Source organism: Pseudochaenichthys georgianus, chromosome 9 (assembly GCF_902827115.2).
Source record: "Pseudochaenichthys georgianus chromosome 9, fPseGeo1.2, whole genome shotgun sequence".
NCBI classification, from domain to species: Eukaryota; Metazoa; Chordata; class Actinopteri; order Perciformes; family Channichthyidae; genus Pseudochaenichthys; species Pseudochaenichthys georgianus.
This window is the reverse complement of record NC_047511.1, coordinates 1,997,244-2,003,328: the sequence shown is the minus strand read 5'-3', so window position 1 is coordinate 2,003,328 and position 6,085 is coordinate 1,997,244. Positions and strand designations below refer to the sequence as shown.

Below are 6,085 nucleotides of genomic sequence, written 5' to 3'. Positions count from 1 at the left end.
AGGGTCCGTGACGTCACCCATAGGAATCTGCAGAGTTGCCGTGAAGCCCTTAGTAGGCGGAGTCGGCCACTAAGGGCTCGACAGTGACGTCAGAGTTCAACTCCCGCCTGTTCCAGCCTGCTCCAAATAAGGGCAAAGAGGCGGAGCCGAGGCGGGACCTGCTGCCACCGAGCTGGAAGTTCCAGAGCTAGCTGAAGCTACCAAGCTAAGCTAACCCATCTGCACACTGCCGTCGCATTTTACGTTTCTAAGGTAAGCGGACATAAAACTATTCAGCAAAACTATAAATAATAATCTAGGTTATTGAGTTTTTAGCATAATACTTCAGAATCTTAAAACCCCTTAATGTTTGTATGCAATTGTGCTAAATTCAACACTGGAATCAAGCAAATATTAATATGTTTGCATGACATTAGTTATTTGTATTTTGATATCACTTAATTATACGTTTAAGTCAAGCTAAGGTACATGTGATGGTAGCTAGTTAGTGCTCTTACCTGTGAGGCCTCCTCCAAACAGCATAATAACCAGACTGTATTATTCAAACTAAGTACCAGTTCTAGATCCTTGACTTTAGACAAACAATTCAAAAGACAACATGTATTTAAAGACCAATCTTTATTTGAATGTGCCTCTTAACCTGATATATTAGTTATACTGTAATAGTATTGACAATCTAAAAAAACTGAGCAACTCAACAGTCAACTTTATGTTTCTTATTGTCTAAAGCATTTATTATTTTCATTTTCCCCCTCTCATATTCAGTGTGGACGGATTGAGACAGCATGGTGTCCAGAGAGCTGCAGAGACTTCAGGGAGAAACCTCCGTGTGATGGACGTCCAGTCTGTTGGTGTGGAGAGGACTGAGGGTCTTTCCTCAGCGAGGAGAACCAGGCCTGATAGAGGAGCCCATGCTGGGCACAGCTCATACCAACTGCACAGGCCTAGTCTGTCACGTTATTTGACTAAATGTGTTTACTTATAAATGTAATAGGTTTACACCTTCTGTCCATATGTGCTTTTTATTTAAAACATTTGATTAACTTTTGGTTCACATTTCAATAAATTGTATTTGTATTTGCACTCCTTTCGTCCATTATTCTTACTGAAAATGTTAGATTACACATTCACATCTGACTGAAGATTGGCCCCATTTATTTGTGATGTTGCAAACTCTGCGGTACAAGGCACAGGTGATGTGAAGCTCATAAAGTGAGGCAAATAGAAATAATCAGCTGATGGAGTGTCTCATAACATCAGCTTTTAATGTTCCTCTTGGATGTTCTTCTTGACCCTCAGAGAAGGAGAAAATGTCGTGTCTTTCAGGCATGTCCTTTCCTAACTAAAATGACAGGAAACATAAAACATATTATTGCAGAACAAGTGTGTTATTTATGAAAGCGTTGTGTTTGTGTGTTTAGGGGCTGTAGATATAATTATTTTGTAATTGTAATGGTTTTTTGTTTTTTTTAACAGTGAGCAATCAGATTATGAATGAACAGTATGAAGTTCATCAACATTGAAATATATCTTATTATCAAAATAATATTTAACTGTTACAAAACGTAGTGCAACTGTAGAAGCTTGCTCTGTTGTCTCACTGAAAGAATAACTTTTACCACGTTTTTACAGACAATATTGAGAGATAAATAGTAGCAGTTCTCACTGTGTTAAATATCTTTGCCTTCAATACATTAAATTAGAAAGCTGACAAAGTCATATTGCTAAATATCTAAAATGTAACTTTTTGCATGGAATAAACCCTCAACTTAACTGATGTGTAGGTGATCTAGGATTTAGTATTGTTTAATGGAATGTATATCAGTGTATTCAAGTCAATACTTCATTCATTTAAACCAATATCTTTCTTGATTCTTTGTACAGTATGACAAAAGAGTCTTTGTACCTGAGCTGAAGTTCACTGCTGTGAGGAGTCCAGTTCTGTCTCTCACTCTCTGGTCCAGCCTGTCTGCATCACCTGGACACCTTAAACAAACAGATATATATATGTAAAGTACCATGTGTACAAACAATATGACTGATTCTCTTCTGTTGAACATGTTGGATAGTGTATTGTCCGAGTCAGGCTCCTTTTTATTTTACTGTAACTTTGGAAGTTGTGTTACCAATGCTTACTGTTTATTTAATACCCATTTGGTAATGCAATTAATAAAAACAATAAGGTTTGGGTTCGTTCTTCAGATGACTGTGACGTTAACGTGTAAGCTCGATAATGAACTCCAGCTCAATCAACCATATTGTAATATCTAAGTAATCATCTTGAAATATGACATTAATAATTGTAACACACATCTTATTGTGAGGTTGATTTCACATACATGACATTAGCTTGTCTCCATACTTGAGCATAGCCAATTTAAATTAACCTTAGCGATGCATACAGTTCTACCTACATAATAAAATATCTCTAAATTACAAGGATGTAACCTTATTTTATCAACCTCAAACAGAAGCCGTTTGTTCAACAGTATTATCCCACTTAACACTTGTCTATTTCGTTTTAACCTTTATATATACAGTCTATGATTTTAACTTGGATGCTACGATTAGCATCATTAGCACCGATGTAGCTACCACTAGCTTACATGCTAACCCAAGCCTTACCATTCATTACGTAGCTGATTAAAATCATTAACACATAAATAAAGGACTCAAATTTTACTTACCGCATTCATGCACCGTCTGTTTTAACCGCAGAGCGAGTCACAATAGTCCGATATATAAGCATGAAGAACAAACAACCACGGCCGGCTACAAGTTGTGTTTCCTGGATGAGCTGAGCAGGCAGAGTCCCTGTAGCTAGCTTCACGGAGCAGCTAGCAGAGAGACAAGAAGCTAACAGCGGCAGTCACTTGACAGAGCCGTCACTCAATGTGACCACGCCCTAATTGATGCACAAACTTTAAGACCTAATATAAATAAAAGGGTCGCGTTAGAAAACAATTCACTCACAGATCCATAATCATGAAGGTGGAATCTAACTATATCGATAATAAAATGTATGGAGCCAGGGGTAGAAACATGTTTTTTTCTGCTGTAAAATTGGGCATTTTAACATGGGGGTCTATGGAAATTGCTCCTTTCTGCAGCCATCGCCTATCGGCCAATATATGAACTGCAGTGTGTGGCACTTCCGTATTGGCTTCCCGGCTCTTCCCCAGAGTTTGCCGCTTGGTCAAACCTCAACACACACCTGCAAAGAACACATGCTAAGGTGAAGCTAACGCACACGCTATTTGTTGTTTGTTTATATCACGTAGTCTGTTCTTCTTCTCTGTCTTCCGGTTGTTGCCTGTTTTGAATGACAAATACACACTACCGCCGCCTGCTGGTAAGGATATTGTTATTGCCACTCACGCATGCGCAGTTCGTACGTGCTCGAGTAAAGTAACGAGTTACTTTATGTAGATAGTAACGAAGTAGTGTAATATATTACTTTTTTAAAAAAGTAATATGTAATATATTACATTTTTTTAGTTACGAATTTGTAAATCGTCAAAATATTTACAATAGAACATGTTTCAATGCTGATTGCTGAAATGTTACATTTATAATTTGTGGTTCAGAACCATGGACAATGCAGCTTCCTTGCATTGACAGTTGAATTTCTGCAGAGTTTCCTTTGCCTCATTTTTTATTGTGTGACCTGTATGGTTTAATGAGTGTGTTGCTGCTTTGATGAAGCCTAATTTGATAAAGTTTCAAATTAATTTCTGAAATGTTTCGTTAATAAATATAGTAATATAGTTGTCTTTGTCACATTGTATTTTCCATTAGTAAATAATTATGCACATTTACAGATATTTTACATGATATGAGTAATAACACGTGTTATAAGGGCTATTTTGCACAATAGGTGTGCCTTGAGATTTGTACTTGTCCTTTGGTGTGCCTTGGGCACAAAACGTTTGGGAACCACTGCACTAGGGAGTACGACAGCTTCCTAGCATCACAGCTGATGGCCTGTCCTCTAACACAGTGTTATGGGGAATGGCAACTCAGCTGTGTATTAACAAAGTGGATGGACAGGACACTGAAACTGCAACACACTCTCACTCCATAATCGTCCAGGAGCGACGTTTGGTCAGTGTCCGTGGCGTGCAGTTGTGACGCTCCGAGGCTCCTTCAGCTTCATAAAGGGATGCAAATAGCTTTCAACTGATGGCAATGTATTCCCATCTGCGGCGGGATTTGACGCTCATGGAAGCACGGCATTCGTTTGTGTCGACTGCCCTTAAAGGCAATGTGAGCGTCCATTCCCATTGGATAACGGAGAATTCTACACCCGGACGTAAATATTCCTCTTACTGTCGATTGATTTTACAGTGATATCTGCACTACTAATAGACTAAAAAACACCAGATTATCCTTGTTAATTACACAACATTGATTGGTTTAAATTGTGTGCAATGCTTTTGTAGTTTTCCCCTTCGATTCGGAGAAACAAATATTTGTTCGGAGTAAAGGATGGCAGAAGACACTACACTACCCAGAATCCCCAGCTATCGTTTGGACTACACCATGTGCTCTGTTTGACAAACCCCGTGATAGTCCTCAAGCTCTGTGATTGGAGAGTGTGCTCCGAGGGTTACGGAGCCTCGAACAGCACTTGAAATGGGATGGAACCACGGCAGACTGTCCAAAACTGGATTTGAACGGGTCCACCGCGTCCCCCCCTCCCCCACCCTGTCCCCAGAACCACACATGCTGGCTATTCTGTTTCGCAAACATGTTCTCTATCTATGGCACGTCTCTACTGGGAGTTGTAGTTTTAAAAGACGTTTTCGTATTTCCCATAATAAGAAGTTGCCAGTATTAAACTGTGTACATCCCTGGAGGTTTAGGGGATAGGAAACACTCACATTTAAAACATATAATGTTGTATAATAATTAATAAATGGGTGAAAATTGCTTGTGCCCATAATGGGCAGCATTAATATATATACACACATGCCAGCTAAGGTCAGAAGAGCTTTATTTAACAGCTGGTCTTATGTTTGTGACCCCTGTTGTTAATTGATAACATTACATTACATTACATTACATTACATTAATTGATAAGCCTGAAACATGCACGTGTCAAGGTTCGGAGGCACATTTTGCAAATATGGCAGTAGCCATCGATCAGCTTAAGATAAGATATACTTTATTGATCCCAAGTTGGAACATTTGCGTTACATCAGCATGTGTAACAGTTAAATATGCAGAGGTGTTTATTTGTAAATCATTTAGTATAATCACACAAATTCTGTGTTTTATATTTAACAATTCTGTGTTCTTTATTTATTGATTGTTCAATACCTGACAAGGCCGGAGATGAAATATCTACATACATCTTATAAGAGTATAATACATGATGTATAATATCAGTTAAAATAAGTGCTTCAACATAGTTAACATTGCTGGAGGTATGCACAAATATTGATAGATGTCTTGTAATGCACTATTGAGGAACCTGCGACCCAAGTTTTTCATTCAATGCAGAACTACACCACAGTTGTGTAGGCCTATATGATATGTCAATAAACCTTAGAAAATCTTTAAATCTTGAAAGGGATGTGCAAAATAGTCATTATATACAGTCTTTAATTAACTATTAGTAGAGAATATCGAGTAATGAATATACTTTATAGCGATCCTATTAATATCTAATAATAAAAATAATGAAATTCAATAACATGCTTTAACCACTAGGTGTCCCTTTATATCAGCTGTGCATCTTTATGGTGTAAATACAGCCTATCTACCAATTGGATCAAATATAAAAGTCAGCCGAATTAGTGTTGATACTGCAAGGAGACGTATTGTGTGAAAAGAAATGTAAGATGTTGTTTAATGGCTGATATATTTATGATCCATGTCACGTTTTCAGTTCCTCATGTTTGTCTAGAAGTCTTTTCATCAGGGCTCTATAAATAGAGAACTACGGCAGATATGTAATATTTAATGCAGCCGAACCGTGTATTACAATGCCGGTATGTGATGACTTTCAAAAAGAAAAGCAAGCACACTAGGAATAAAGTATTATTTTATTTTTAAAAAATGTTTTCGGGTCTGTTTCTGG

At 37.8% G+C, this 6,085-nt stretch overlaps 1 long non-coding RNA gene across 1 annotated transcript; it reads left to right on the top strand.

The window, feature by feature from the left end:
* Positions 1–214: 214 nt before the first annotated feature.
* LOC139434371 (uncharacterized) lies at positions 215–1,083 on the top strand. Its single transcript, XR_011643718.1, has 2 exons — positions 215–252; positions 766–1,083. It is a non-coding gene; the product is annotated as an uncharacterized lncRNA (long non-coding RNA).
* The last annotated feature ends 5,002 nt before the right edge of the window (positions 1,084–6,085 follow it).